The sequence below is a fragment of the Oryctolagus cuniculus genome, chromosome 9 (genome assembly GCF_964237555.1).
Source record: "Oryctolagus cuniculus chromosome 9, mOryCun1.1, whole genome shotgun sequence".
In the NCBI taxonomy this organism is placed as follows: Eukaryota; Metazoa; Chordata; class Mammalia; order Lagomorpha; family Leporidae; genus Oryctolagus; species Oryctolagus cuniculus.
The window spans coordinates 73489373-73501426 of NC_091440.1; the positions used below are offsets into that span (position 1 = coordinate 73489373).

The 12054-nt window shown below is 39.5% G+C and overlaps 1 long non-coding RNA gene across 1 annotated transcript in view; it reads left to right on the forward strand.

The window, feature by feature from the left end:
- The first annotated feature begins 1616 nt into the window (after window positions 1-1616).
- The window catches only part of LOC127487176 (uncharacterized), a 47028-nt gene continuing 36590 nt past the window's right edge, over window positions 1617-12054 (forward strand). The window contains exons 1-3 of the long non-coding RNA XR_007913715.2: window positions 1617-1704; window positions 2458-2563; window positions 2679-8577. This is a non-coding gene — a long non-coding RNA (uncharacterized lncRNA). The remainder of the gene's footprint in view (window positions 1705-2457; window positions 2564-2678; window positions 8578-12054) is intronic.

The following is a 12054-nucleotide window of genomic DNA, read 5'->3' on the forward strand; positions in this document are numbered from 1 at the left end:
AACCCCAGAAATCCATGGGAAATTGTATCCCAACAGTTTTTTCCCAAATGGTTCATAACTAATATTATAGACATTTTTGTCACAAAAGTTCATGTGAATTGTGAGGGCTGCACATAAAATAAAGGCTCTCAATATCTGCTTGATCAGGTAGATTCTGGTCCAAATGCCCACCAAAATAATAGGTCACATTCATGTTGACATGTCTTTTCCAAAGATGTGATTTGCCCATAAAAGGAAAGTATCACACTAGAAATTTAATTCTAAAAAGGCACTTATCCTCCCATGAAATATGCACCATATTAATTCAAATATTCCCCCTGGTTAATTTAGAAAGATACTAGCTTTAGTCCCTCAACTATGATGGTTCAGGGAAGGCTGTTAGTCCGTACATGAGTATCAGTGAATTGGCCAATAAATTCTTAAGCTTCAAATCATCATAAATTAATGTCTATTCAAAACTGGAACACACATGTATATATACATCTCATTATATAAAAGTTTGTGCTGATTGACTCTGTGTGATATACAGACTTTAAGAATTATCTTTAAAAATATTATTTCTGGTATCCTCAGAATGCTGAATCATGGATTAACTGTGACGGCCAAGAATACTCAAATCCAACCTTTTGCTCAGTCAACAAATCTACCATCAATTGTTTCCCAGGACATGGGAAGTGGAGAAACAGTTCTTCTATCATAAAAATTACTAATAAAAAGTATCTTCAATAGCAGAGATTGATCAAGGCCCTCTCATTAACAAACAGCTTTGTTTCATAGGAGGATTTCCGTCTTATAAGCTATATATTAAGAGGCTGATTTACTTGTCTTCTCAGTACTGGGATTGTGCTATATTAGTATACAACCACACTGCTGAGAACACCAAGATTTTTTCCCATTTTTAAAAGAATTATTTATTTATATGACAGGCAGTTAGAGAGAGAGAGAAGGGCGGGAGAGAGAGAGAGAGGAAGAGACGCAGAGATCTTCCATCTGCTGATTCACTCTGCAAATGGCCACAATGGCAGGAGCAGGGCTGGTCCAAAGGCAGGAGCCAGGAGCTTCTTCCAGATCTCCCACGTGGGTGCAGGGGCCCAAACATTTGGGCCTTCTTCTATTGCTTTCCCAGGCCATTAGTAGGGATTTGGATTGTAATCAGAGAAGCCAGGAATTCAACCAGGAGCCAATATGGCCACAGATGGTGGCTTCACCCTCTAAGCCACAGCACTAGCCCCTCCATTTTCTTTTCTGGAGATGCGATGAAGAATGGGGCTTTGTTAACTGGTTTCAGTGCCATTTTAAAATCTTGTAAATTGCATAAGCTCAGAAGAACATTGGGGACCATTAACTGGTTGTTTTGAAATCTGTAAAATGACTGCATTGGTGTGGGGAACTCGACTTCTGCTATTCAGAAAACATATTGAATGTCTACTACAGATTGAAGCTCTCATACAAGCTCTTTCACTTCCTTATTTTAACCCTTGGGAAGAAGAGAAAATTTTTTTTGAGGTAGAGATTTTCAAACCCATTTTATAGTACAGGAAACTAAGTGCGGGGTGGGTTAAATAACATGTCCAAGGTCAAATAGCTAATGAGTCTCCTATCTTTTTTTTTCTGTAGCTGCTTTTCTTTCCACTAATGAATGGCTGTATCCACAAAGATGCCCAGTAATTCCTCTTCTGTAAAACTGTAGATCCGCCTGAAAAGGTCAGTGTGTATGTTCATATCCACATATGAGAGGGCTTCTAAAAGTTCATGGGAAGATTAAAGGTTAATGCAAAAATTCCATGAATGTATTTCAGTCTCATCATTTATGATTATCTGCAATTTTCAGTTATTATTGCATAAATGTATACTTCTAAACATCTTTCAAGACACTTTGCACTTCCTATTTCACTTCATCTTCATAATTAAATTAACAGGTGCACATTATTCCCACATTTCAAATTAAAAGCACTGGGTTTTAGGATATACTCTGAAGCTATCCATGAAACAATTACTGTTCTTCTCTTGCTTGAGTTGTAAATTCCATTCTCCTATTAGATCCAAATAAATATGCTGTGCTTTGCCTTCCAGCCACTGCCCCATGCCTCTCCTCTCCTCCACAACAAGACTTGTCATAGTAGTGCTTGCTGGTCCAGCGTTCTTCGTTTCTCTTGAATCCATTTCAAGCAAGACTTTTGGTTACTTCCCACTGGAATCCTCTTCAAGGTCACTAATGACCCTGCCTTTCCTAACTCAATGGTCACTCCTCAGCTTTTACATTTGTTGGCCTCCAGCCAGCACTTAACTGCACAGATCTTGTGGATAATTCTCTTCGCTTTAAAACACCATGCTTGTTAAGTGTTTTGTCTACATTCCTAGCTGTCCTTTCTCAGTCTCTTTTGAGGTGTTCTTTTCATATCCTTAAACTGTAGCCAGGACCTTAATTCTTTCATCTCTTGTCTTTTCACACTCCAGCAACTCAGCTTCAAGGAACGTCTGCATGCTGACCATGGACCATGCTTGTGCACCTCAGATATGAAACTTGAGTGGTGCCTTGACATCTCACTTGCATCCATCACAGGTATCTATAATTAACATGACCCAAAGTTCCTTTAATTCCAGTTCAGACTGGTTCTTCTTATTTGGATCCTTAATCCTGAAAAGCTAATTTGACTCCTTTTCCTCACCCTATACAGGTTCACCAGAGAATTCTATTGGCTTAAACTTCAAAACCTATCCAGAGGCCAATGGCTTACCTCACCTGCTTCACCACTCTCTCTCTCTCTTGGATTATGGAAGAGCTTCCTGCCTGTTGTTCCAGCTTCTATTCTTGGCAAAAAAAAAGCCAAAGTGCTTTTTAAAATACAGTTTGATCATATATTTATGTGTTCAAAAAACTCCAGAACATTTTGTGATGAAGTGGACTCTGTTCTCTCAAAATTCGTATGCTGAAGCCTTACCCTTTTGTTTCTCAGAATGTGATTTTATTGGGTGAGGTCATTAAGGTGGGCTCTAATTTTGTAGGACTGGTGTCCTACAGAAGAGGGAAATTTGGATGTAGATTTTCATAAAGGGAGAACACCTGATGACTATGAAGCTGGCCATCAACAAGTCAACAAGGGAGGCCTGGACAGAGCCTTCCCTTGGAGTGCTCAGAAGGAATAAACCTGGCCAGAACCTTGGTCTTAGACTTCTGGCCTCCAGAATGGGAGACCGTAAATTTCTGTTGCCCGACATACCCAGTTTGCAGTGCTTTGCTATGGCAGCCCTGGCAAATGAAACAGCTTCCCCTTTCCGCAGGGTAACATCAGGACTCTCTCAGTAACCTGCGAGGCCCTTCACTGTTGAGCCCCTTACTTATCTGAGGTCTTGCACGCTGCTTTCCTGTCGCTCACTCTGCTCTAGCTCGACCAGCATTTTGCTTCCTTGCTCCTGGTATCAGCCCTTCTACTTATTCTCTCCCGCAGGGAATGTTTCCCTTCCAGATCGTTCCTGGCTTGCTCTCTCAACTTTTGGGTTGTTCTTCTGACACCACATTTTAGATGCTTTATTCTCCTAACTAGCTAATTTGCTTTATTGTTTACTTGTTTATTTTGCTTATTGCTGTCCTTTTCTCATGAAAATACAAGCCACGTGAGGTCAAAAATTTTTGTGTTTTTATTATTGAGTGTAAAATAGCTTCTCAGGGTGGGCATTTGGCACAGTGGTTAATACATTGCTTGGGGATGCCCACACACCATTTCAGAGTGCCTGTGCCTTGTTCAAGTCCCAGCTCTACCTTCAATTCCAGTTTTCTGCTGACGTGCACCCTGGGAGGCAGCAGGTGATGGCTCAAGTCTTGGGTCTTTGCCACCCATTTGGGAGACCTGCATTGGGCTCTGAGCTCCCAGGTTTAGCTTGGCCTACCTCCAGCTGTTGAAGTGAACATTTGGGAAGTGAATCAGTTGATGGAAGATAATATTCTTTCTGTCTCTGTCTCTGCCTTTCAAATAAAATGAAATAATTTTTTTAAGCACAACTCCTGGCATGTAGTAGGAAATAAGAAATGTTAGCTGAGTAAATGAATAAATCATAAATGTACCATGTGTGGGAGGCTCAGCTACTTTCTGAAGAGTGATGGGAACTCTGGCCCTGCCTTCACTGCAGTTAACAAGTGCTTCTCTCTAGTAAACACCTGCTAAGGAAGTAACAAGTACAGCCTCTGTCCTTGAGAGATTACAAACTCACTGCGGGGACTATACACACAATGAATGAAAAATTACAAATACGAGGTCCACAGAGCAATACTTCAACATGAACAAATAAATCCAGCAAGGGCTGGCTTCTCAAACTGGTGAGTCAGGGAGCTTTATCAGAAAAGAGTGAATTACATTGGAAACAAAGTAGGACAAAACCAAACAGTAGCAAGCATTGTTAAGAATGCTTTCCTATATGCCCTATATCATAAGAACATGTGGAGACTTTATGGGAAGGTCTCAAGCACATGTATTGGGAATGTTTAGCTTATAATATGAGTACATAAGTAGATTTCTCAGCAAATACTTTGCCCCTTGAAGAATCACAATCCTACTAAGTGGCAGAACCAGCAACCTAAATGGAGAGCAAATTGAAACTCCTAGGAACGCTCTGAACAGGTAGAAAGTAATCACCAAATTGGGATCTAGCTACCACCTGATGAAAACCAATTAAATTTTGTAGAGGTGGCAAGTGACAGAAGGAAATAAAGCTAACTGGAAAATAACCCGTGATGTTTGCTTTGGGCTTTCTCCTGCTCTATTTGTCTCTTTTTGATTTTTTTCTTTTCACATTAAAAGCTCCCTCTAATTTCTTAGATGGGTAATTAAACCCTGACCTCTGGTATGAGTCCCAAAGTAGTTATGAAAAAATCCTAATCTGGAGGCAACTTCTGTTCTTAACTTTATGCTGATTCACTGTGGGCTCTCAGTTGTCCACAAGAGTCCCTGAGTTCTTTGTATGACACACACTCCATAAAGCAGAGGTTTATTATGGTAACATCTATTGCAGATATTTATCTAAAAATAATTCCAGTTTCACTTCTGATGTCTAGAAGCCTCTCTTTTTTCTCTTTATCTTCTATTTTTTTCCCTCCTCCCACTCATTCAACCTCCCAGCAAAACAATAACCTAGTTAGTAGGGGTGAAATAAGTTCAAGATTCAAAATAGAAAAGCATATTTACATGAATCTACAAGGTTGTGAAAATTAAAGAACCTTTTATTGAGTGTCCAACACAGATAATATGCAAACTTCTGGAAGAATATTCCAGAAATGTTTTTCCTTTGATTAAAAAGCACTAGATTCATTTAAATTGCCTCCTTACATTACACTTAGCTAAGCTGAAGCAGAGCTACAGGGCCAGGCAGCTTCTTGAGGCCAAACCACATGTGACACAAGAGTATGGTAAACTTGACCCCAAGGTTGAAATATTACACTAAGTTAATTTCTCTTCACTTTGAAGTTCAGAATTAAAGACTACTTCACAGTGGGAGTATGCCCAAAATTAGGTTGTTGTGATATACTGCATTGTTCATATATGGGATAAAATATCTGAATATATCCAATATATAAATCCTTGTGTTTATTTATTCATAAATTGTATAATGTAATAAATACTATTACATCAAAACATACACAAAACAGAAAGGATGAGTTTAGGATAAAATAGACAATGTTTTTGAATGTCTTGCTGCTCATGATGGCTCCATGTCCTGATGAGCTAACATCTCACAGATCAACATAAGCGTCAGCCAAGGTTCATCTTTAATGGTGATGAAAGTAAATCTCTATTTTGAATAGTCTTCTCAACAATGCCAAATGATTTCTGCCAAACTCTTCTCTGGTGTGATTAGACCATGACTGTGTTGAGCTCATGCTATGGCTGACAAGTAGCTGCTCCTATGAAGAAGAGAAGGGTCAGTTCTACCACCTCGTTTTCTTGTGCCTGACTCACATGGTAGAAAGCATTGTGGGTTTCATCAGGAATTCTTTACAGGATTAATTTTAAGCCAGCAGTTTGTGATGATTGGTTTATGAAAACTAGATCATGTGATCCATAAATCCTTTCAACAAGGGTGCATGTATATGCCCTGCTGTGTAACATGGTAAAATATATGAGATAACTCTGATTGGTGATGGAGCTCTTCTTCCTTCGTGTAATTTCTGACATGTGTCTCATTAACGATAGTGAGATGTAAATCTTTCTTGTTTTTTAAATGACTATAGAAGGTCTAGTATATTGTTTCCCAGTCATTTATGTGGGCATTCACTTTGAAGATCACAATCCCAGGGTTTTCTCAAATATGGAAATCATCTATTTTTTGAAAATATATTTAGAGTGTTTTATGATATTAGCAGTAAACATTTTAATTTCAAGATAACTATATGAAAATATCAAACTGGAGTAACCTGCCAAACCAAGACTGGTGTGCTTTTCTCCCACTTTAGTGACCGAATAGCTAAAAGCTAGATTATATTACCATAATGTTTCATTCTTTTTCTTGTCTTTTTAAAGTCAAATTTAATAAAAGATAGTGTGGGGAGCAACTGAGACTAGACTAAGTTACTGGAATTAAGACTTATTCTATGCATCTGCTCTCCCACAATATGGTGCTGGGGAGGAGCAGGCAACTTCTACGCAGCTGCCTCGCCAATTTGTCTAACAAGCAGCAGGAGCTGATCCTGCTCCTGATTGGAGGAGAGCAGCGTGCTCGGCGTGTGGGTAGCAGAGTTGGGATTGGTGGAAGAGGACTATAAAGGAGGAGAGAGACAACATGCACCAGGAACATCCGGATAACATCTGAGCAGCCCCCGAGAGAGCCGGCCGGCCGGCGGTGTGCCGCTCCTCCGCGGAAGTGGGGAAAGTGGCGGGGGGTGCCGCCCCTCCACAGAGGGCGTCGTTCCTCCGCCAGTGAGGGCCGGCAGCAAACCCGGGAAGAGCCGGGCAGAAAGAACAGCGCAGGGTCTAGTGTCATTCCTCCACGAATGGGGGAGTGACAGATAGAGATACTTGAAAAGAGATAGTTCAGAAATTGTCATATTTTGTCTTATTCCTGTCATCAGCCAATAACAATCTTTCTCTAATGACAATGTCTATAATCACTATTATTTATTTTTTTAAATTTATAATGTATGTCACCCTTTCTGTATATGACATATGGCAGTAGTGGGCTTACTGAAGCAATAGTCAATAAAACAGTCAGAAATATATTAAGGAATAAACTACCAGCAGGTGCAACAACATGGAAAAATTTTCTTTCCTTTCTTTTTCTAAAGATTTATTTATTTATTTGAAAATCAGAGTTACACAGAGAGGAGAGGCAGAGAGAGAGAGAGAGAGAGAGAAGTCTTCCATCTGTTGGTTCACTCCTTAAATGGCTGCAATGAGTGGAGCTATGCTGATCCGAAGCCAGGAGCCAGGAGCCTCCTCTGGGTCTGTCACACGTGTGCAGGAGTCCAAGGACTTGGGCCATCCTCTACTGCCCTCCAGGCCATAGCAGAGAGCTGGATCAGAAGCAGAGCAGCCAGGTCTCCAACCGGCATCCATATGGGATGCCAGCGCTCTAGGCCAGGGCTTCAACCCTCTGTGCCTCAGCACAGGCCCGGAAAGAATTTTCAATGCATCATGCTGAGTGAAGAAAATCAGCTGGGAAAGAGTCTGTACTCTCTGGCTCCATTCATAGGAAGTTCCAGAAAGCAAACTAATCAGTCATGATAGAAGTCAGGATGGTGGTTGCTCCTTCAGATATGGAGAGGTGGGATTCACTGGGATAAATTATCTGGGTGCTTTCTCAAGGAACAAGAATGTTCAATTTCTTGACAGGGATGTGTATTAAAGGGATGTAGGTAGTTTTCAAAACTCATTGATGTACAGTTAAGATATATGCATCTCATTACATGTAAAATATACCTCAGTGGAAAAAAATTTAGGTGCATCATAAACCAGTTTCTAACAATCAATTTATATCAATCTAACAACACCTTATCAGCACCTCAAAAGCTAGTTCCATGTAGTCACAATTAAGTGAGGAGGCTACAGCTGGTAAAACCTGTACATGAGGTGCCAAAGTGTTTCTAATAATAACAGTAGATATCATTTTATTACATATGGACTATATGTCAAGAATTCAATTGTCACAATCTCATAGTGCAGGCAAAAAAAAAAAAAAAACCTCAGGCATAAAAAATTTGAAGAATTTTCCCAAGGCAAATAAGAAATACACGGCAGATCTGCACTTGAAATTTAGGGGTCTTGATTTTGGAGGACCTGCCTTTAAATGTCATAGCAGTACAATCCTTTCATAGAGAAGAATGTGGAGATTTCCAGTCATTTCAAGGATAGAAGTCATAAATAGATACGGAGTGTGCATGCTGTTCCATTGCTAAATGTGTCTTTTTATTATCTCTGCAGAGTTACAATTACATCTGCTTTCTTAAAGATGAGGGCTTTGAAGCTCAGAGAATTTGAGCAGCTCTTGAAAGTGGAAGAACATAGATTCCGTTCAAAAGCCACAAAGGTCAAAGTCCACTATTTTTCTACTTTTAGGAGCTCTTACCTTGGAGGACCACCAGAATCAAGGGTAAGGATTTTTAATTACACATTTCTGGGCTCTATGTAAGGTGTTTTCATCCTATAGATTTTAGGGGACTTGTTCTTTCTTGAAAAGGCCTCACTGGTGATGCTAATGAAGATCCCTATGAAGGTACTAAGTTTGGCTGGTTTTTCATCAGGTCAGCCCTCCCTCTTAAAATGTGTCTGCATTCCTGTTACTGTAAGAAATTAAATAAAGAATAGTTGTCTCTCATGTCTGCCATTAGGTGCTGAAGGGTTGTAGGCAAAGTCGGGGACAGCCTCTGGGCTACGGTGTCCTCATTGGTAATGTAAGAGTTGAATTTATCTTTAATGAGTTGTTTCATTACTACATTCTGTAAATTTAAAATAGGTCTTATTTGAAAATCTTCTACCTGGGTGACCCTGGAGCATACAACTTGGTGGAAAGTTGTTGAAGCATTGATGATGAGCATATAAAATATCTTAAACATGGTGACACTTTCTGGGAGAGCCTAGAGATGACATTTGTTTCTAGACAAACTGATTTTACAGAGAAATTCAAGTTTTTGAAACTTCAGCAAAATTGAATAAACAACTCTGTTTCTCGCCTACCTATTTAAAATTTACAGCAGTGTTTGGATATAAAGCTATGCATGAAGTGATTTTTACCTTCAAGGAGAATCCAGGAGATGCCAAAAGACAGTACATAATCCATTGATAAGTAAGCTGCATCTTGCTAAGTGTTTAACACTATGTTCAGGGAGTAGCAGAGATAGGGACTCCTGATGTTGGGCCACCAGTCATCTGACTTGACATCATGAACTTGTGGTTTCACTAAAGGTCATACTTCAGAAAATTCCTTAAAAATAAAGGTTAAGACTTTCAACTTGTATAATGGGGTAGAAGGTCAACCACAGTGGAAGGAGGCATGAACTTGAAAGGAAAAAGAAATTTAGTTAATTTGTAAAACTAGAAGGACAAATGTGGAGGAAAGAGAACGATAGATGGTCCATAGCCATGGAGGGAGTTGAGCAAGCACAGGAGACAGGAGCAGCAGTTGCTGTTCACCCACTTTTCCGAGAGAAAGTGACTATTCTGGTGTCTATAGGCCTTCTATTGCCACTGGCCTGAGCCCCATTTTGGTCTTAACCTCTGCCTCTCCACTGACACAGAGCTCCAATCTTTCTCTGACCCTGCTTGTTCCTCCATTTATTCTTCCTTCACTCTGCCACATGGGCTGACTCCAATCACTTGCCAGGTGACAAGTGTCTGCTGCCTTCTCTCCCATGCTTCTGCCTCCCTCTACTGCTTGGTCTTTCTTCCAGAGCAAAGCAAAGCCAGATTCTTGCAGTGGGAGAAACTTAGAGGAGGGACTGGCTTGGGTACATGAAGTTAGGGCCTATGCTCCTGGTTGGAGAGGGAGCACACCTAGAGCAAACATTCCAGCTTTGACTTCCTTTTCTACTTCTCTTTGATTTTGCTTTCATACTGCTGCCTCTACTCTATAGTCATATAATGTGGGTACTTCAAAAAGTTCATGAAAAATAGAATTGAAAATAAATTTATTTTAGTGCAGAACATTTTCATAAGCTGTGCATACTTTTTTCATAATACATATTTCCATGAGCTTTTTGAAGATCCTTTGTATAATGTTTGCATTTATATATTTATATATAGTCTTTTATATTCCTCTAATATATAGTCTTAGTGAAGTTAGAAAATACCTAAAATCACAAATTAAAAAACTGGTTAAAAATAATTTTGTTAAAAAATATGCAAAGAGGGGGGCTGGCATTGTGGTACAGTGGGTTAAGCTGCCGCTTGAGACCCAGACATCGCATACTAGGGCAATAGTTTCAGTGTTTGCTGCTCTGCTTCCCATCCAGATCTCAGCTAATGGTTCTGGGAAAGCAATGGAAGATGAGTGAAGTATGTGGGCTCTTGTCACTCACCCTGGAGACCCTGATGGAGTTCCTAGCTCCTGACTTCAACCTATCCAAACCCTGACTATTGTGGCCATTCGGATAGTGAACCAGTGGATGGAAAATCTCTCTGTCTGTCTCTCCTTCTCTCTCTGTCACTCTGCCGTTCAAATAAATAAAGTAAATCTTTTTTTAAAAAAAAGTTGCAAAGGTTCATCTTTAAGAGACTGGGCTTGAGAATCTGCCGTCTTATTTTAGTCTTCTACTTCCTCTATGTATTTGTATTCTCCAAGGAAGAGGGTTTTGTTTGTTTTGCTCTGTTTTACTTCTAATATAAGCAGTGCATTTGGGAAGAACTCATATCAAATTCTATGCAGGAGCCACAGATTTACTTTGTATGAGTTCACAAATTTCTGCCAATGATGGATCAACTTGTCTCTTGTATTATCAGATGGGCTCAGAATAATACTGACACCAGATCCAATAGGATGGTCTGTGACCAAACAGCACCAAAGATCCCTTTAGTTACTTTATGTTAGAAGGAGGTAACATACAGAGCAATCATTCAGAAATTTATGGATTTCTCATTTGCACAGTGAGAAACAACCAGATGTATTAGTCATAGTTAATTACAATAAAGAAATTAGCATATTTATTTTTAATTAAGGTTCTTCTATTTTCAAGTACTAACTTTAAGTTTTCAAGAATCTATATTTTAAGTTTAAAAATGTTCTCAAAAATATGCATAAATTCAGTAGAGCACTGAATTTCAATGATATGTCACTTGTGTACAAAAAACACCAATTTGAAGAGTGCAACTGCTTGAGTTTCACAAATGTATGTATGCTGTAATTTAAGCACCATCACAATCATGACTGGTAATATTCCCATCTCCTTAAAAAGTGCCTTCATACCCTTGTGTAGTGAATTTTCCCTGTCAATACGTTAGTCCTTAACAGTCATTGATCTCTTTTCTGACACTTTGGTTTTGTCTTTTCTAAAATTTCATGAAAATGACACTTTGCAGTGTGTTGTCTTTTATATCTGGATTTTTTCATTTGTCATAATTGTTTTGCCATTCACCCATGTTGTTGTTTAAAATAATTTTAGTGTTGTATATCTTTGGCTTTGCTATTTGAAGGCCAGCCATTGTGAATATGACATCAATGTCATCTGTAAATTTTGTTTGATCACAGAAATTATTTTTTCTACCAACAAAGTGCAACATGCCTCCCAATCACTAGAGGGTAGATTTCTATTTCCCTGCTCCCATCATTTGCTTTTTCTCCTCAGTGAGAGAGAGAGAGAGAGAGAGAGAGAGAGAGATTCACTGAAACCCCAATTCCCCTTTCCTACTGGGTCCTTCTCTGTGTTCTGTGAAGCCAGGCATGATGGCTAACAGAAAGTAAGCAGAAGTGGTGTGTACTCCTTCTAGAGAGAAGCTTGAAGAACATCTATCCCCTTCTGTTTTAGTGGCTCTGTGGGCATTTGTGGACAGGCTCTGGAGACTTGAGTGAGTACAATCAGAGGTAATCTGTATGGAACACAAAATGTGAATGAGAAACTACAAACCTTCACCACTG